Consider the following 21,779-nt stretch of genomic DNA (forward strand, 5'->3'; position numbering starts at 1 on the left):
TGGCCGGCATCTAAACAATCTTTGGCCAGGTGGTTGTGCTTGACTATTAAGGAGGCGTACGCGAGGGCTCGTATGCAGGTTCCGTCACGCATTTCTGCACACTCTACTAGATCGGTCAGCACCTCGTGGGCGGCAGCCCGAGGGGTATCTATTTCGCAGGTTTGCAGAGCTGCCACCTGGGTGGGCTCCAACACCTTTGCGAAGTTTTACAGATTTGACAGGTTTGCCAGAGAGGAGTCATCTTTTGGCAGAGCTGTTTTGCAGGATCCTCAGCGCTCGCCCTCCCGGGTGTAGTGCTTTGGTATTATCCCACACGTGAATACTGCAGTGTCCCCTGCTGCTGGTAGGAGAAATAAGGAATTTGGTACTTACCGGTAATTCCCTTTCTCCGAAGCAGCAGGGGACACTGCACGCCCTCCCAGCGCTGAGTTTGGGTTTTGTTTTTTTCCTGCCGTAGCTGTTCAGCAGTCCTGTTTGATTTCAGTTTTTAGCGGGCTTGTTAAATTTAAGTCTGTTGACAGATTTATGTGTTGTGAATCGAATGATTGTTGTCATTAATGTTGGTTTTGTTGTAAGTAGGTTCCTTCGGTGGTCTACCTCTAACTCTCTCGGACACGGTTTTTCTAAGACTGGGGTCCGGGTGGGAATAGAGGGGGGAGGAGCCAGCCACATTCAAATTTTCACTTAAAGTGCCGACTCCACCAATGCACCCACTCTATCCCACACGTGAATACTGCAGTGTCCCCTGCTGCTTCGGAGAAAGGGAATTACCGGTAAGTACCAAATTCCTTATTTTTCTCCTATCTATCATGCAACTGGTATTAACATGTTACGGCTATGTGTATGGTTGGCTGGGTTGGTGGAAATGTTGTATCACGCGGTCTGGAGCGGCTGCCTACTAAATGTTTATCCTCAACGTTATATGTTTTGCTTCTACTCTAAATGACGCACCTTACTATACTAACTTGGAACATACGTGGGATTAATGACAGAGTCAAGTGCTCCCTGGTGCTTCGGTTGGTTAGAAAGTATAATTCAGATATCACTTGCTTGGTAGAGACCCACTTGGAGGGTAACAGGTTACTTTCACTGCGTAGGCCCTGGGTGGCATGGGTCTATCATGCTTCCCATACCACTCATTCTAGGGGGTTTCAATACTAATTAAAAAATCAGTGAATCTCCATTAAAACAGACGCCTTGGGCAGATACGTATTTCTAAATTGTAGGCTCTATTCACAGCCCTTTTTCCCTCCTCCCTTCAACTACGAGGTCTTGAGTCAAGCGGCTACCTTTGTAGCTCAGTCACCCGATACACCTGTCATATGTCTCGGGGACTTCAACAATCGAATGAACCGTGGCCTGGCCGCCTGGATAGGTGGCGGCCTCCCGGCTCTGCCTCTCCAGGTGACCGACCCTCAACCTTTGCCAATTATATTTTGTCGCTTGGCCTGCGGGATGCTTGGCGTATTAAAAACCCAGACGCCACCCAATTCTCTTGTTTTTTCTAAAGCACATCACTCATTTTCGCGAATTGACCTTGCCCTTGTCTCGCCCTCGGTTTTACCCAGGCTCACGGATATCTGCTACAAGGCGAGAGGAGTGTCGGACCAGTCCCCCCTTGTGTTAACAGCCAGCAGCTAATCTTTCTATCACTTGTAGTCACAGCACTGTACTCAGTCTACAGAGGTAGTACATCTTAGCTGCCACAGCACTGAGATCAGGAAAATGCATTGTAAACTGAAACGGATCACCTTTTTGGGATTGGCGCATCATTCGTTCTTTAATGGGATCCGTTCAAAAGATCCGGTTCGTTCGCGGACGACCCATCTCTATACTGAGCAGCTGTCCAGGTAAGAGCATACTGGGGTAATGTCAGACTAATGGTGGAGGCAGGAATAAAGAAGCTGGTGGGAGAATTGGCTCATGGAGGTCAGGGAGACCGGTGCTGGCTTACAGAAATAAGTGGGGTGACTTGGGGAACAGGGGTCACATGAGAGTGGTGATTAGGGGGAAGGAGTTACCTGTAATCTGAGGGTGCCAAATAAATAATATGTAACAAAAGTACAGAAAGGTGTCTTTATTTATGGTCACTTGCACCAAGGGTTAAATACAATTAAGACCGGAATTATCAGAGGGGTGGAGGTTTCAGCATATTTTGCACCGCGGCCACCATACACGCACGTGCTGCTGACAGGTTTATTTATTTTAAACTCTGCAGCAGCCTCCTGCCTGAACAAGACACCCCCGGAACGCCAGACTCTGCTTTCTGCAGCTTGTAGTGTCCGGTCTGGCATTCTGGGCCTTACCATCCCAGTGGGCATAGAGGGAGAATAGATTAGTGTGCTGAGCGCACTGTGCCCGAAGTATGGTGAGCACATCAGGCCATGTATCTTATACATAGGGTGGCCAATCCCGGGATCGGCGGGATCCCGGGATTTGGCCCGCAAAACACCGGGATTTCAATCCCGAGATTGATATATCCAATCCCGGGATTTCGGGATTAGACTGTGCATGTGCAGTCTAATGCCGGGCAGCGTCTGAGCATCGCTCAGACGCTGCCCGTCTTCCCCTGTACCCAGCAGCACGGCCCTGTGCAGCGTGATGAGGTCATAGGTCACGCTGCGCAGGACGCACAGACACACTAAGTGTCCTGAACGTGCACTGCTGGCTGGCTCCCGGAGACCCCGCCTACCCACCCGGCTCACGGAGAACTCTCTCCCCCACCTGGCTTCCTGCCTGCTCCTGTCCCGACTCCTGGACATGCTGGCTGTCTCCCGGAGACCCTGCCTACCCACCCGGCTCCCTGCTCCCAGAGACCCCTCCCGGCACCCCGCCCACCGGCAACATCACCATGCCCAGCCACCCACCGGGCTCCATGTAAGTAAACATGCGGGGCCTTTTTTTTTTTTTAGGGAAGCCAATCCCGGGATTGAGCATTTTTCATTCCCAAATCCCAGGATTAAAAAAAAAAATGCCCCGGGATTGGCTTCCCTACTTACACATATTGATTTTCCATGTCAACATTTTACTTGTGTTGTTACTTTTGTCACTGTCTAACTAATGCATGTCTTAAGGTCCCTATACGTTAGTACGACTTGACCCGGCAACTCCCCCAGGAGGGGTCACACGTGATTAGACACTTCATGTGCCAAGTTTTGCATGCGATTTATCACATGCAACTCCTGGGGAGCCGCAGGCGGAGGGAGCGGGGCACGGCAGTGGGCAGAGGATGTCCATGACCAGAGAGCCAGGCGGAGGGAGCAGGGGGGCTGGCGAAGGGAATCTGGGCAGGGGAAGCCGCTGCTGGGCAGCACCAGCGGGAGCACTTGAAAAAAAAAGCCCATACAAATGAATGGGCATCCTCTCTCAGCCAATCGCCCACCCTGTCGTCCCCCGCCCGGCTCCAGGCTGCACATAAGATTTAGCAAATCTTATGTGCAGCCTGTTCGACCTTCCGACTCCAATCCAATGTGCATCGGGTCGGACAGGATGTCTATATGTGCAATTTGGGCCGATTTCACAGCCTGATTCATTCAAATCAGGTGAAATCATGCCCAAATCACATTGCGTATGGGGGCCTTATATTTTGTCACTGTCTAACTATTGCATGTCTAACTTTTGGTGTCGATATCTAGTGACTGTCTGAATAGACAATGAGGTAGATGTATTAAAATAATGGGTACTTGTTTCCTAGCACGGCGCCCATCGGGTCCCATCGCATACCTTAAGTTAAGGTATGCGATGGGACCCGACCGACCCGATTTCGGGCTTTTTTGCGGCTTTCCCGACAATTGTAAAATCGGATCCATCGCATGCCATTATAATGGCATACAATGCGACCAATGCAATGGACCCGATTTTACATAGGAACCAATGTTAAATGGCCCACCATACCCGATTTTTTATTGTATACCCACCCTGATGGGTAATTTGTATGTCAAATGCCCCCCCATTGTTAACGCCACCCCACGATGAACGCCAACCCGAAGCATGGCGAGCGCAGCGGTACGTGTCCTACGACCTTTTCATACCCCCACTATCCACGTCGGCGTGGAGTTGACTTTTTGTAGTGTGGCAAGCCACCGAGCCCGAAGCGTGGCGTGCCCCGCGAGGGGACGCGTAATACCTGTGAAGTAATGCGCGTCCGCTCGCCATGCTTCGGGCTCGGTGGCTCGCTGCGCTTGCCACACTATATAAAATCAACTCCACGCCGACGTGGATAGTGGGGGTATGAAAAGGTCGTAGGACACGTACCGCTGCGCTCGCCACGCTTCAGGTTGACGTTCATCGTGGGGTGGCGTTAACAATGGAGGGGCATTTGACCCATCAGGGTGGGTATACAATGAAAATTGGGGTCTGGGGGCATTTAACATTGGTTCCAATGTAAAAAAATCGGGTCGGTTGCGTCGCATGCGATTTGATCGACCCGATGGCTTACAATTAAAATCGGTGGCGCCGTGCTAGGAAACAAATAACAAATAATGACTTGTCTTGGTAGTGGGAATAGGACATGCTAGCCCTGGGCCAGTGTAGGAGCCAGGCGGCTTAATGGGCAATATACGTCACCTGCGCTGCTAATTACTGGAGGATTGAAGGCGACAGCCGCGCTGAGCGGTAATTGGTGGGCTGCCGCTAGCGCATATTAGGTCTGCTGGTAATTCCTTAAAAAAGAAAAAAAGTTATCCCCCTAGTTAAGTAGCAGTAAGTGCAGTATTTGCACTTAATGCTAGTTCATACATTAGCCGCATTGTCTGTGAGCTATACCACACCCCTCTGTCAGACAGCTTGCACGTCCCCATCAGCAACGCGGTGAGGAGCAGCTTCCCTGCCCGTGTAGGGAGAGGGGCAGAGAGCTGCTACAGGCTCCGACAGAATGGGGGCAAGAGAGTCTAGTGCGCACGCGCCCCCTTCTGTCGGACAATGGCAGCTGGCAGGAGCGATGATAGAATCGCCAGGAGCAGCCCCATCTGTATATGCTTCTGTAATTACATACATGATGACATAAACAACATTTGTGAGGTTTCATACAAAGCAAAAATAAAAAAAAACTTGATTTAGTTAATGTTATCATACAGTATGTACCCGGAGTATTCATAAGGGGTTCAGCCACTGGCAGTGTCCCTAATGTGATTTCAACGCCGCAGGGGCTTGCTGCCCCTGATGGCGAATGCAAATTTTTTTAAAAATTTTTTAATATATATTCATGTAAGATTACTTTCCAGTTCACCTTAAAAAGATGTCGAATGCAAAACGGTGCATCATGGCGAAAATCATGCTGAAAGCAGTTCTCCATCCTAGCATTGAATACACTCTCTGCAAATCCCAGTGAAAACCCCATTGAAATACACCAGCGATTTGCAGCCAGCATGAAACGGAGAACTGGCCGGCATTCACTGTTCGCTTTCGGCGAACAGTGAACATTAAATAGGGTAAATCAGATTTTCAGTGAAAAAGATTCACCGCAAGGAGTGAAAACAGCCGTAAAAAATCCGGTGAGCCAAATCAGATGAAGGGACTCCCAGGAACCTGTCGGGGAAGTTCAAGAAAAATTAGGTTCGGCATGCCCTTCAGACAAGTTGGACTAGTGTATGGGGGCCTTTACACATTAAATGCAAGATATCAGAAAAGTTTTGGAACCTTTATTAACTACATTACTAACAAATAACTGAAGAATACTCATTGGGATTTACAGTTGCATAGAAATATTACGCTGTTTGATACACATGACTGTATGACTGATGCATATTTGCCCTGTCAGGAATAGAACAACAGATAACATTGGACATGACACACAGCTGCTGGAACACTGAATACACAACTTGCAGTGCCCACATAATTATACACCAATTCCCTGCACCAGACTCACTGTCTGTATATACATATATACATCTGTATCCACTGCATCATTCTACGCACTAATGTCCCACCAATCAGATTCCTCTCCCTGACTGCTCCAGGCTATCCACACATATCTGTACAGAACCCTCTTCCCATACACCTAATGCAGCATGTAAGGGCTCAGTGAAGGTGGCAGTGTAGGTGTGTAAGTGTCTGATCATGTCACACAAAGAATAAAAGGACATCTGTCCTGCCTCATAATCCAGATACACCCTCACTATAGCATAGGGAATACTGGCAGGTAATGGGATTGCATCACCATCATGTTTCACTGAATACTCATCATAAGTCCTATCCAAGCACCAAGACTTGTTATTACATCCAATTTGTGCCTGATCCCCTCTCCTGTCTGCACTGGGATAACACATCCCCACAATCCAGCCTTCTGACTTATGGATATCCACATCCCAGTAATGTCGACCTGAGGAGAATCCCCTCGTGCCTAACACCTGAGGATAATCCTGGAATCTCTCTGGTGTCTCTGGCTGACTATGTTCTATCGAAGATGAGGATACAGTTTTCATGTCACCTGATATAAGTATATAATCACCCGCTGTGTTTACATCCAGTGATATGTCTGCTGGTGTCTGCACATAGAAACATACATTTATTCCTGTTATTATATCAGATAATGTTTGTAATTTCACTGATACGAGACCCACATCCAGATCTCCTACTTTATGGACATGCTCATTATTTTTCTGACTCTCCTCTCTATTCTCCTTCTTAGTGATCTCCTCCCCCTCCTCATTCTGCTGAGTATTCCCCTCCTTCTCCTCTTCATTACTCCCCTCTTCATTATCCTGTTTTTGGTCAATAGCCATTGGATCAGTCATGAAACATGGCTCCTCTGTATTATACAAGTCACCAGTGTCTGGTTCCTGTAAGACAGTCATTAGATCAGACATGTTACACAGCTCCTCAATCTGACACATCTTCCGGGGAAACTGATCCTTCTTCATTTCCAGCTGCTGAATCAGATCGGAGACTGATTGTAAAACACTCTCTTCCTGCCTAGAGATCTCAGTCAGCACTCTCTTCTCTAGGTCCTCCAACTGTCTCCTGATGTCTCTAAACATGGTAACGATTGTCTCTGTTAAACCAGCTGCATTTTTCTGATCTTCACACCTGCGTTTCTGCAGACTCTGGATATTTAGATCAGTCCCTTTTCTTTTTCTGGTCAGTTTCTGCAGAACATTTCTCAATTTCTCCTTCTTCTTCTCAAAGGCCTCATCCAGCATCTCCCCCATGTGCCCCCGATGCTCTCCAACCAAAAGGCAGGACACACAGATACAGACATTGTCCTCAGTGCAGAAATACTTGAAGATCTCTTTATGGAGGGAACATGTTCTCTTCTCCAAGAAAGTGGTGGGATCGACCAAGACATGTTCTGCTGACTTGTTGTGTGTCCTCCAATGTATATCACAGAGAGAACTTCACATTTCAGACAGGCTTTAAGAACAGGTACTTGAGAGTGGACACAATCAGTGCAGAACATCCCAGTTCCCTCTTCTGGAATAGAGCGTACACGTTCTGCTATATTGCAGAGCTTTCTGTTTATCTTTAGTGCAGGACGATCCAGATACTCTGCTCTGCATTCTGGACAGGTAAATACTGTAGTCCCCTCCTGGGTATCCAGCACATGATCAATACAGCCCCGGCAGAAGTTGTGTCCATAGGCGAATCTAGGGGGTGGTCCGGGGCGGGGGTGCACAGGACCACCCATTAGCCCATTTTGTAGCTGAGGGATGGGGCTTTCCAACGAGCCTAGCCCCGTGTCTCTAGTCCCCTGGGAACCGGAGATACTGCCAGGCAAAGCTGGGACATTTTCCCTATAGGATAACATGGGACCCGCTAATTCCGACCCCCACCCAGTTCAACGGCTGCCAGTTCCCCCTTCGGCATCACTGAAGCTCGAGGTTGATCTCAGTCTAACACAAATCCCTGGGCCTTCAATCTGATACCAGGCTGAAACCATATGGTATGCGATATGCACCCTTAGGTGCCACCCTGCGCTCAGTATCACTTAGCCTTAATGTTATGTGTGCTATGTGTTTAAACGGTGCTTTATATATCACATGCACAGTATTGATGAATAAATAAAGAATTTATTTGTCACAAAATTAAAACATATTCTGGGACATTTATCATTGCATGTAGGTACAATACACAATAAAAATTGTTTCTACTTCCAAATGGGCAGTCCAGGTCTCTTTACCTTTAGGCTGGGGTGAGTGTCTGCCGGCAGACTCTCGCTGGTGCTGTCGTTGCGTGGACGGCGCTGGGCGAGTGCAGGAATTCACATCAACTAGTTTCGCCCGGAGGTGGGCTTCTTCAGGATAGTTGTGAATGCAGATGGTGTAAAGAGCGCAAACACTGGATAGTGGACCAATGGCAGCGAGTGTTATGAGTGACAAATCACTTTGCAGATCAGGAGGAGGTGTTTGATGATTGACCAGGAGAGTGTACAGTACAGCATGGAGGTGGTGGGGTTATGCTGTAGGGCAGGCCAGGCCAACCTGTGGCTCTCCAGATGTTGTGAAACTACAAATCCCAGCATGCCTTGCCACAGTTTTAACACTCCCTTATAACAAAACTTTGGCAAGGCATGAGGTCACATTTAGTGCTATATTTGTATGAAAATAGTTTCAGGAACTGTGGGCAGAGCAGAAGTGGGCGGTGCTGTGGGTGGAGCTACCAACTGTTGCATAAAAAAACCAATTCCCTTAGCAGTGCCATATATACACAATGCCCCCAGCAGTGCCCTATATACACACACATTATGCCACCAGTAATAACATATATACACATGCCACCAGCAGTGCCAGTTACACAATGCCCCCAATACCCACAGTAATGCCAGAAACACAATGCCCCCAGCAGTGCCAGATGAACAATGCCCCCCAGATCGGCGAGATCGGGCTGGATCGGGTGCCGTTGCCAACATTTACACACATGAAACCGGCACCCGAATGGCACCTTGCACCCTTCAGACCTAATAGGATCGACCCGTGAGTTTGAATTAAAGCGATGAGTGCGTTCTACACTGACTCAACCTTCTTCAATGTGACAGTTAGTCGCTGTACTACAAGACAAAATGGCAAAACCTACCACCGGCTGTTGTCCAGGAACTTGTAGGCCGTGTGCAAAGAAGGGAGTCTGCAGTGGTGGCTGCACCTGGAGGACCTGCAAAATACATTCATCTATTTACTGTCAATGTCCAATCATTTAGTCTACATAGTGGCCCTTATTCTGGTCTGTACGCTCCCCCGTGTGTTCGCATGGGGGAGCAATGTTGAGCGTCTGCACATGTGCAGACACTTGGTGCGAGCGGGAACGGCAAACTGCTAGTTGGCTGTCCTGTTTGCACCTTTCAGTGAGGGCGGGGTTCGGCAGTGCCCATGGGAACGCCCAGCGTTTCTGACCAAGAATCTTTTGTTATTGGGAGCCAATTAGCTTCACAAGATCATTTTTGGATTGTGGGAGGAAACTCCACACAAGCACAGGGAGAATATACAAACTCCACACAGTTATTTCCATGGTGTGGAGTTTGTATACCCATGGCCTCAGTGCTGAGAGGCAGTAATGCTGTACGTGTGTATATACAGAGATACGGGGGCATAAGGTGCCCACACACGGTGCTATTTTACCTTGCAATGTGGCTCCCATGTATATCATATTGCAAGGTACAAAAAGTATGTGCAGCAGGTACTGTTATCATACCAACATGATCCAAGCCAGGAGGGACACAATGCTCTGCTCCTGGGCTTCCCTCGGAATGTTTGATTGCCATCACCTGTTTTGAACAGGTTACGTGAGTCATGCCCAAACTGCAGCCCTCCAGCTGTTGTGAAACTACACATCCCAGCATGCCTTGCCATAGTTTTAGCATTCCCTAATAGCAAAACTGCGACAAGACATGATGGGACTTGTAGTTTCACAACAGCTGAAGGTCCATAGTTTGGACATGCCTGGGTTACGTGATAAGAAAGGTGTTTCCTGGCAGGTGATAGTAATCATACATTCAGAGGTAAGTTCAGGAGCAGAGCAATGTGTCCCTCCTGGAGAGGGTCATGTTGGGGATATGCTTTTGAGATCTAGTCCAAAACGCACATATGGGCAGCAATAGCACTTACAGTAGTATTAGCAGTAAGGTCATGAGTTTAATTCCTTGGCCTATCGGTGACAAGGTTGTATGTTATCCCTGTGTTTGTGTCGGTTTCCACTGGGCACTAGTTACCTCAGGGTTGCCTACCTGACCCTCTCCATGAGGGACAAAATACTCTGTTCCTGGTCTTCCCTGGTAATGTATGATTGCCAGCACCTGTGGTGAAACACCTTTCTTATCAATGACCTAGCTCCCCACAGGTGATGGCAATCATACATTACCAGCAGAGCCAAATTAAGGTCTAAATGGGCCTGGAGCTGAAAATTATCAATGGCCTATTATGCACAATAATAGGGGTTGTGGCCAGCACCTTATAATGTGGGGTGGCGTGACCAGTGTTCTGTTTGGGTGGTCTGCTCATGGGTGTGTCTGTATTTGTGTAAATACTTCCAACTAATTATATATGCCTGGAAAAGGCAGGGGGCTGGCATAAGAAAAATGCAGGGAGATATATTGGCGGGTGCCCTCCAAAGGTGCACCCGCAGGATGGTGATGTCCTAAAATACTTGCAGGTGAGGCGGCTCTCCAGTCATAAAAAAAATACTGAAAGCCGAAACTTGGTAGACAACATTTCAGCACCTTTTATGTGGCTACCTAAATTTACCACACCATATACCACTTATACAAATCATGCAACACAATAGTAACCCCCTTATACTGTACTTACCTCTTACACATTGTGCCACATGGAATGAGCCAAAATTCACACTGACTGAGCCAAAATTCACACTATGGCACACAGATTGAGTCAAAATTCACGTTATGCCACACAGATTAAGGCAAAATACACATTTTGCCACATGGATTGAGCCAAAATACACATTATTATACCAAACAGATTGAGCAATAATGCACAATATGCTTCATAAATAGGGGCATTGCGCACTGAAGGCGCGCATTAAAAATTTACACCATAATGCCCATTACATGTTAAGCCAAGCACCATATTCTCCATTACGTATTTTGCCAAACACCATAATGCCTATGAAAAATGATGCTACTTAAGTGTTGCTAACCAACATGTTCATTGCCAGGGGTTCCATGCTTATTGCCAGGGGTTCCATGCTCATTGCCATGTGGGATTACATGCTCATTGCCAAGGGGGAATACATGCTTGCGGGAACTGGGGGATAGCCGCCGCCAGGCAGAAATGACAGCCATTGACAGCTGGGCACTGCATGTCCCGGCTATTTGAAATAATACCCCTTTCACACCAGAAAATGCAGGGATTTACCCGGGAATATGGCCCCAAGATCATGCAGGGACATTCCCGGACTGGACCGTTTTACACCAGCCTAGTCCCTGCATTGTTTTGTGTGGGGGGAGAGAAAACAACCCCCGCCCCCCTTTAAACAACCAGCTACATCTTCGGAACCAACTGACCCATTTACATGTAGGCTTCAAATGATGTTGGTCCCGTGAAACTAGGCCATTTGGTTCCAGAGAAATCGGTCAAACAACATGAACAGCCATGAAATTACATTTCAGAAATGAAAAAAAATTGGTTTACCCGCAATATCTCTAGAACCAATGAACCCATATGGACCAGGTATCAGATTGAAGGCCCAGCAATTTGGGTTCGACTGAGATCAACCTCAAGCTTCTGTGATGCCGGAGGGGGAACTGGCAGCCGTTGGAACCGGGTGGAGGTCGGAATTAGCGGGTCCCATGTTATCCTATGGGGAAAACGTTCCAGGTTTGCCTGTCGGTATCTCCGGTTCCCGGGGGGCTACCGACACGGGTCTGGGCTCGTTGGAAAGCTCTGGTCCTCAGCTACAGAATGGGCCTATTTGGAGAATGGGCCTGGAGCTGTAGCTCCATCAGCCCCATTGTTAATCCGGCCCTGATTACCAGGGAAGTCCAGGAACAGAGCATGTTCTCCCTCATGGAGAGGGTTAGGTAGGCAACCCTGAGGTAACTGTAGCACAGCAGCAGTGTGGAGGCTCCCACATTGCAGCGTACACATCACACCCACCCCCAGGTTACACCTGTCCCTGTTTTCTTTAACCTTTGGTGCAAGTGACCTCCATAAATAAAGACACCAATCTGTACTTATGTTACATATTATATGGCACCCTCATATTGCGGGGAACCTCTCCTCCCAAACCTACGCTCTCAGGTGGCACATGTTCCCCAAGTCACCCCACTTCTGTAAGCCCGCACCAGTCTCCCTGCCCTCCATGAGCCAATTCTCCCACCTGCTTCTTTATTCCTGCTTCCACCATAAAGCCGTGTACACACGGGGGGAGATATATTGCTGAGTGTCTTCTTTTCATCAACGACCAGAGATGGTCGCTGATGAGAAGGAACCTCTGCCGGGGGAGCCGCAGAGGTAATCAACTGGTCGCAGGAGCAAGCTCCTGCGACCAGCGATTAGAATGGGTCTGAAAACGGGAGCGCGCACACAGCGATTTATCGCCGGGGCACACTCCCATCACTGGCAAAATGGTCGTCAGCGACCATATTCCCAGCGATATCAGCCCCTATCGCCCCCGTGTGTACACGGCTATAGTCTGACATTACACCAGTATGCTCTTACCTGGACAGCTGCTCAGTACTCTGCAGTGCTCTATCTGGCAGCACCAGTCAGTGTGCAGTGGTTGTATCTGATTTATCCAATCATCTCATGTGTTCCTGATCACTGGGATGAGCTGACCCTCCCTGGGTCCTAGCTCCCGCTTTGTTCAGCCCTGACAGTGAATGCAGTTACAGCAGTTTCCATAACTGTTTTACAGTCCAGGTTTTAAGGATATCCATGCATGTGTCCAGATTAAATAAAATAAGCTGAGGTACTAATTATGTCACCTATGCTCAAGCATGGATATCCTTAAAACCTGAACAATGGGCCTGATTCAGAGCAGGTAGCCGCTGCTCTGCCAAACACATCCACTGCACTTTCCCACCACTGTGCACGGGTGCAAACGCGTAGGTAGCTGTGCACACAGGGGGTACATCATTCACCATTGAATAATTTCCCCTGCTCGTAGCGCTGAGTAAGCACTGTGAAGGCTGCTGATTAAATCAGCGGACCACCTACTGGCAGCCGGGGAACACCGGCATTTTCTGGGCATTCCAAACGCCCTTGTACTCATCCAAAACCCAGCAGGGTGTCAGTCACCCTGCGAATAGCGAGGGAAGGCTAGCCTCTAATTGCTGCCTTTGGGCAGATGACTCGTGCATGCACAGAGCGTACAGTGCTCATGCGCACCCGTTCGATTGTCAGACAGGCTGCAAATTCACAGCCCCTCTGAATTGGGCCCAATGTGTAGCCGGCCAATCCAACAGTGCACTGAGCGCTGCATTGTGTGGGGAGTACACACTTGCATGATGCAGGGGACAATGGTGTAGTCGGCAACATGGTATTGTACATAATATCTTCTGGATGACCCTGCAGCATGGCCAAGCAGAAGATGGCATCTGCGACAGATAATAACAGTACCAGACACGTGACACTTATTTTGCCTCTACCATCCCCATGACATCACTACTTTTACATGTATTATCCTGAGGAAATCACTACTGTTCCCTGAAACATCCCGGTGACATCATTAATATTACCTGTACCTTCCCTGTGACATCACTCATGTTACCAGTACAATTCCTGTGACATAACTAACGTTACCAGTATCATCCCCAGTGACATCCCTAATGCTAACAGTATCATCCCAGTGACATCACTAATATTACCTGTACCTTCCCTGTGACATCACTAATGTTACCTGTACCTTCCTTGTGACATCACTAATGTTACCTGTAGCATCACTGTGACCTTACTAACCTTACATGTATCATCCACAGTGACATCACTAACGCTAACAGTACCATCCCTGTTACATCACTAATATTGTCTGTACCTTCCCTGTGACATCACTAATATACCAGTATCATCCTTGTCATATGACTTTCATTTAACTTTATATTAAATCTAATGTTGTAATTTATCTAACAGCTTAAAACCTATTTTAAACAAATGCTGATTCATGTGACTGATCCATTTACCATAGAGATCAGTGTCTGGTTTTCTATAACTGCGCTGGAAACCCTGATGGTTTCCCTGCATCAATGACAAGCATAAACTAATATGGTTTTTGGGGGGTTTCCCCAAAGAAGGGACCTGGACATGAAGCATAGCTCCACCCCTGATACCCATGAAGCCCCACCCCATGTTTTGATTGGCCCACAGGTCAATCAGTCAAAAAAAAAATAGATAACCATTGACAGGTTGAAAAAAAAAATGGTGGTCAACCATTGCACAGTATGCTACTATCGATGAGCAGTTGCACTATTGCCATCAATGGCAACCATTGATGGCAATGGCAGGATGGCAATCCCTTACACTGCCACCGCCATGGTACTGGCAAATGTGTAGTATGGTTCTCATGGCTGCTCTGGCATTTTGGTTTGCAGGAAAACTGGCACGCCGGGTTTTCGTTGCGGGGGTATCACCAGCAAAAGCTGTCGATACCCCATAAAAGCCTATGGGCTTCTTATCACGGCCCGCCGCCACACCACACGGACCCTCGCTGCCCCGCATGGACCCCCGCCAACACCCCCTCACCTGTGTCTGGGCAGCACAGTGCTGTGCTGCCCAGACCAGTGATCTCCTCCTCCCTGCACTATACATCCCCTTCCAGGTGCAGGGAGGAGTAGGCGGAGCCCTCCCCGCAGCAGCCGGGTAGAAGGAGGGGGAATCGCATATATGTTAGAGAATATGCGATTAGTATTGCTGCGGTAGCCGTCTGAGGGCAGGGGCGGATTTAAGGGCTGTCGGGTGCAAGGTTGGCGGAGGTAGCGGTGACCGGGCCAGGAGGTGACAATGGTGAAATGCGTCCGGGGGCGGGACAGAAGCGTGCGCACCCGTGGCTGCGTTCTGACTTCATAGTGGTCACTGTGGTGGGCGGCCACTCTGACTGCACTGTATCACGGGAGCTGGAGGCTGAGGGTGGGGTGAGTATACCAGGGGAGCCCAATGCATCTATACACAGCCCGTGCAGGTGACGTAGGGAAGTAGCAGACAAAGCGCAGCTGGGCTCTGCGGTGTCAGATGACTCCATCGCTACCACAGCCTCCTCTCTCTCCAACCATAGCAGGTATAGTAAAACTTTATCCCACAGTTTCTCCTCTTTCTCTGCCGTACTTCTCACAGACCCTCACTTAACCCCTCCACCGCTGGCATGGGCACTCAGTATGTGGCATGCCTGGTGGTGACAAATCTCACAATGTGCCTACTTATTGCACCATATAATATAGAGTGCAAGGGGAGGGGTCAGGACTGGGAAGAGGAGGGGTCAGGACTGGGAAGAGGAGGGGCCAGGACTGGAGGGGGGAGGTTCAAGATTAAACAGCAAACCGCCCCCCCTAGAAGAAAAGTCGCAAATCACCAGTGAAATAGAGAGAGCTGGCAAGACTACACTATACAGATCTGCACAATATAGTCTAAATCAGTGGTCTCCAACCTTTTTTGGGGCGTGAGCTACTCGAGACAACATAATCTGCCTGAAGAGCTACTAAAGTAAAAAAAAAAAAAAGAAATCTGCCTAATAAACGAAAAATGCCCTTTACACATTATGCCGCCCAGTGTAATGCCCGACACATTATGCCACATACCGCAATGCCCCAGACACAATATGCCACACACTGCAATGTCCAATATGCCGCATACATACCTCCCAACACTGGAGTTAGAGAATGGACATCTGCCCGAAATTAGGGGGCATGACCTACTACCGTGGTACTCCTGCGAGGTCATGTCCCCCATTTTTTCCGCTATGGGGGATATACATCTCTGGAGTCTGGTGTAACCAAATCAATACTTCATTGTGTTGAAAAACTTCTCTAAGGACCATAGAGACATTTTTTCAAAAGAATACAGTATTAATCAGATTACGGCATGTCGAGGTGGCACAACTATGTCGCCCCATCACCTCTCCGTACTCCCATCACCCTTGCACATCTCCGTCCACCCTGCACCCCTTCAGCCCCCATCCCCCTTGCACCTCTCTTTCCCCCCTGCACTTCTCCATCACCTCTCCATCCCCTAGTAACCCTTGCATGTCTCTGTCCCCCCATAACTCCTTCACCTCTCTGTACCTCCTGCACCTTTTTGTCCCCCCTGCACCTCTCTGTCCCCCCTGTACCTTTCCATCCCCCTCACCAACCTTGCACCTTTCATTATCTAAATTCTAAAAACATTAAATAAATGCTCCTCAAAACGTATTTAACTTTTATGGTACTACACATATATACATACATACATACATACATATATATATATACACACAGCACATGCATACACACACATAGAATACATACATATATACATGCATAAATGCACACACATATATAGAAGACAGACTAAACATGTGACACCAAACATGTAGCGCACACACTTACAGTGACAGAGGGAGGATGCCCTGCAGCTGTCATTGATGCCTGTCTGTTGGTCTGGGCAGCGGCTGTTTTAACCTTTAAACATCTCGCCTCTTGCTGCGGGTGAGCTGAGTGTCCGGGCACCGTAGCCTGTGGGGGGAGCAGAGTAGCTGTGGGGTAGCGTAGGGTCCGGGGAGCAGAGATGACTGGACGGGCGGCTGAGCGGGGGGGACAGACGCTAGAGGTAATATTTCACCTCTAGCATCTGATAGTGAACATAGCGCTGCAGCGCTACCCGGAAGTGCCGGGAGCGCCTAGCGCTGTGCACCCTGTCAGGTGCTAGAGGTGATAGCGTCTGTCTCAGGTGAAGGCGGCGGTGGGCGATGGAGAGACGGGCAGGCAGGCGCAGAGGGGTCGAGCCACCCGGATCGCTACCGCGAGCTACCAGTAGCTCGCGAGCGACGGGTTGGCGACCACTGGTCTAAATTGTCCCTCTGCATGCATGCCGTGCGATGCGAGTCCCGATGCCGGGCCACAGGATGCTCGCTATTTTTTACTAAAAAATATACTATTAGGCACCACCTGACTTGTGAAAGTACCTAAACTGTATATCAAATTATATGCCCCTGTGGATTGAGCTACATAGGCAAAACGTTGAAGAAATCTAAAGAGAGGATGGCAGCACATCGCAATACTATTAGAGCAGCCATCAATAGTGGTAAAAGCGAGCATCAGGGGCGTAACTATAGCACCGCAGCCCCCGCGACACAACAAAATGTCCGCCCCCATGTAGCAGATAGTTCTCTGAAACTGTCTGCTGCATGGGGGCAGACATTTTGTGGTGGTCCTCATAGCAGAAGAAGGGAGCCGGGACCTGCGCGTACTGAGCGTAGCCAGGTAAGACTGGGGGGGATTGAATGGGCGGTGAGGCGGGGGTTGCTGCGGCAGGGCGGGCGAGGGTTGGTGCGGCGGGGCGGGCGAGGGTTGGTGCGGCGGGGTGGGTGGGCGGGGGTTGGTGCGGCGGGGCGGGCGGGGGTTGGTGCGGCGGGGTGCGTGGGTGGGTGGTGCGGCGGGGTGCGTGGGTGGGCGCCCTCCCTTTAATGGCGGGGGGCGCACAAAAGCTAGTTACGCCACTGGCGAGCTTCCTGTGGCCCGGCATTTTGACAAGGCCAAACATCCGATGGCCAGTCTCAGATAGGTGGAATGGATCTTTAGACGTGGTGACTCCACGGGGTCTAAACGAGACATTCTCACTATCTATGTTTAATAATTGGCTGCAGTGGTTAATCCGTGTACTGTATGCCTTTAATTATTTGTATCTATATTGTATTGTTTCTTAACATACAGTTAACATTGTACATTCATTTGTTACTATAACTCTGATAGATTATTTATCTGTTACCATGGTATTAACTTGCACTATTGACGTGCGCCGTGGAACTCCACGGTGACATCACCTTTCTGCGCCACATCGGAAGCCAATACTTAGGGTGCCCATACACTGCCTGCGACGTCTCGCAGCAGTGTATGGACACCCGACAGCGTGCGAGCCGCTGGGACCTTCCCGGCGGCAGGGACACATGCGATCCGTTGTGATTGATCGCATGCGTCCCTGCTTCCCGCCCGCCCCAGAACGGATGGGACCGCGCATAGGACCCGACTGCATGTCAGGGAGAGGCGATTTGGTCCGATTTAACGGCCCGATTGGTCGCAATCGGCCGAAATCGGACCAAATCGCCTCGATGTATAGGGGCCTTTAGGCTGAAGATGGGCGTTGCACGTGGGTTAGAGGGTTATAATGTAAGCAATTGTTACATTTCATTTGTATCCTGACGAAAATCGAATTAAGATTAAAACGTTGAAAGCTATGATGCAGAGTTTGTCTATTTATTTCTGAGTGCCGCACCGCCTGGAATCAATAGATAGATAGATACATATATTCGAGAGATATAGAGAAACGCACATCATGTACACAAATATACATGCACACTATACATATAACATACAGCATATACACACACAGCAAACATACACACATCTTGTACACCAGCATAATTATTATAACCCACAGCCCATAACACATCCACCTTTCTTGTTCCTGCAGGGGACAGTCCCTGTAGCTGCAGCTCCCCCTACCGTCAGACAGAGCAGTTGCAGCCTGTCACTATAAACCAGACAAGACGATCCTGCCTACTACTGGCCTGAAGAGCAGTGGCCACGCCCCCTCCACCACACTGACTGAATAACACACGTGACCCAGCACAGGCCTTTGTGAAAGCTCCGCAGACAGGAGGACTGTGTGTGTGCAGTGGCTCCTCTGTCCTCTCCTCCTGGCAGCACCTTCCACCCTTAACAGTGGTTCCAGCCCAGACATCAACAGTAAGTACTTCTGTGGGGGGATTGAAAAACCCGCGAGTTTCGGGGGGGGGGTGGGGGTCGTCGCGGGTGTTCCCGCGGATTCTGGGGGTATGGCCGCGAATTGCTTCTCTCTGTCATATAGAATAGGGCATGTGGAGAGTATGACTCGGGGATTCTCTCTCCCTCTCTCTGCGACCCCTTTTCCTCCTTCTCTTTCTCAATCTTTCTCTGCGATCCCTCTCTCAGGGGCACATTTATCATTTACAATGCTATCTGGGTGGAATATTACCGCCCAGGATCGCATTGTAAAATCTTAATCACCTTATGCCCCTTTCAGACCGCACATATAAACCGTTTTATTGCCGTTTTTTTTACCGTTTTTTGGAAACGGTAAATATGGAGGGTCCTACCCGTGTCAGACCCGTTTATTTGGTGCCTAGAACGGGACTGAAACGGTATTCTCCTCTCCCCCCAGCCCCCACCCCAACGCAGGGAATGGAATGTTCGCGCTGGGGGCAGGGGGTCCCTGCAACTCCGGGGCACTGTGTCCTGCCCTGCCCGGGGTGAGAGCGGGGGCTGCTGCACTGCGCCGAGGAGGTGAGGGGGACGGGCGGCTCTGGCTGAGGTGCGGGTGGCTGTCTGCCCTGACTCACCAGTTCCGGAGCGGGGCAGCAGCGGAGTGCGGGCAGCAGGAGCACGATGTCCCACTGCCTCTGTGGTGGGGTGGTGGTGGGAGAGACGGTGCTGACAGTCCGACATTGGCAGCAGCAGCAGCGCAGGGTTTGCTGATGATGAGAGGGATGGAGAGCAGCCAGCGGTGCAGCTGATGGAGAGCGGGCAGGGGGGCGCATGGTGAGGTGATGCCCCCATGGCTGCCTGCTCTCTGTCCCTCTCATCATCAGCACACCCTGTGCTGCTGCTGCCTGAGTCTCAGCGCCGGGGGGAGGGGTGGGGGGGCTTTACCGCTTTTCACTGTAGCTTTCACACCGCAAACCTGCTTTAGACCAGGTATTTACATGCGGTGTGAAAGGGGTTAAACTTGTTCTGACCCGTTTCAAAAACCGTTTTAAATACCTGGTCTGAGCAGCATTAATGTATCATCTGCGAGGCGCAGGGACAGGACTCCGAAAAGAGCCCGTCCCTGCGATGCATGGCACCAGAAGCCGGGGGGGTCTGTGCATGCCCAGTTGACCGTGCTGCTGCCGGGCTACAATGGGCTATTGCCATCCCGGTATGGTGATAGCCCAGGGATGCGATGCCGGGCTGACCGATGTTGATACATCGGGCAGCTTTGCATCCCCCATTGAAACCTATGGGGGATGCGTCCGGCGGTGCTTCAGGGAGGTCCCCCTTTTATACATTAGGGGGTTACTTAATATTTGCAGCTAAATCCCCAAAAACACCCATTTTCGAGGATTTTGCCGCAAATATTAGTTGATAAATGTGGATCTCTCTCTCTCTCTCTCTGTGCCCCCCCCTCTCTCTTTCTGCAATCCCTCTCTCTCTCACTCTCTGCAATCCATCTCTCCCTGTGCTCCCTCTCTTTTTTTTAAAAGGGGGGGAGGGGGCTAAAATGTTGAGTCATGGGGCAGCCTGACACTTAAATCTGGTACTGCCCATAATGATCACCCCTGTTGCCAGCCTCAAAACACGGCTCTGCTTTCCCAGATTTCCCGGGCTGGTTTTCCATCCCAATCCGCCCCTGGATGATTGGATAAATCAGATACAACCACCGCACCTTATGTCACCGTGCTGCCCCGTATCTCTGTATATACACACGTACAGTATTACTGCCTCTCAGCACTGAGGCCATGGGTATACAAACTCCTCACCATGGTAGTAACTGTGTGGAGTTTGTATATTCTCCCCATGCTTGTGTGGAGTTTCACTGGGTGCTCCCGTTTCCCCCCACAACCCAAAAATGATACTGTTAAGTTACTTGGCTCCCAATAACAAATGATTCCTGGGCAGACTACAGATGGAGCCGCCGTCACTCGCTCGCTCGCCCCCATCAGCAAGGCGGTGGGAAGCGGGGACCAAAGGCCTCCCACCCATCTCTACTTCGGGAAGCGGACGGGCAGCAGACATCCGCTGACATCAGCTGCCCACACACGTCACGGGCGCATTTACGTGGAACGCCCATAAAACACTGGGCGTTCCCATGGGCACGATTCCTCGCCGCTGAACCCCCAGCTCACCCGCACTGCTAGGTGGGAACAGGACAGCCATCTGGCAGTTTGCCATGCCCGCTCGCACCAAGCATCTGCACATGCACAGACACTCAACATTGCTCCCCCATGCACATGCGCAGGGGATCGCACAGACCAGAATAAGGACCACTATGTAGACAGAATGTTTGGACATTGACAGTAAATAGATGAATGTATTTTGCAGGTCCTCCAGGTGCAGCGACCACTGCAGACTCCCTTTGCACACGGCCTACAAGTTCCTGGACAACAGCCGGTGGTAGGTTTTGCTGTTTTGACTTGTAGTACAGCGGCTAACTGTCACATTGAAGAAGGTGGAGTCGGCCTAGAACGCAGCTGTCTCTTTAATTCAAACTGACGGGTCGATCCTATTAGGTCCTATAAGGGCGCGAGCTGCCATTCGGGTGCCATTTTCATGTATTTAAATGCCGGCAACTTTGCTTACAATTGCTCATACCCCTATGGAGGTGCGAGCACTTTTTAAGTGAATTCAGCCGGCTGTATAGTGCGCTTGGTGCCGTGATGATTCTCACTCGCGAACCAACGGCAACAAATAGGATCGACCCCTAAGTGGGGTTAAAATCTGGATTCTGAGCTGGCCAGTTCATCCTAGTTATTGCATTTTCTGTATATGAGTCTAGCGTCACCATGGAAACATGAAAAGTGGCATTGTCGTAGAACTGCCACAATGTAGGGAGCACAGAGTTAAGGTGCCCATACACGGAGCCATTCGCCGGCATCCGTTCTGTACTATGCGATGCGCGCTCCCGCGCATCACA

The 21,779-nt window shown here is 49.7% G+C and overlaps 1 long non-coding RNA gene across 1 annotated transcript in view; it reads left to right on the top strand.

Moving 5' to 3' along the window:
• LOC146027160 (uncharacterized) overlaps positions 1–21,222 on the top strand; it is a 96,750-nt gene extending 75,528 nt beyond the window's left edge. Inside the window, exon 3 of the long non-coding RNA XR_014454705.1 lies at positions 21,188–21,222. This is a non-coding gene — a long non-coding RNA (uncharacterized LOC146027160). The remainder of the gene's footprint in view (positions 1–21,187) is intronic.
• Positions 21,223–21,779: the final 557 nt, after the last annotated feature.

The sequence above is a fragment of the Crinia signifera genome, chromosome 8, assembly GCF_055691185.1.
Source record: "Crinia signifera chromosome 8, ASM5569118v1, whole genome shotgun sequence".
NCBI lineage: Eukaryota > Metazoa > Chordata > Amphibia > Anura > Myobatrachidae > Crinia > Crinia signifera.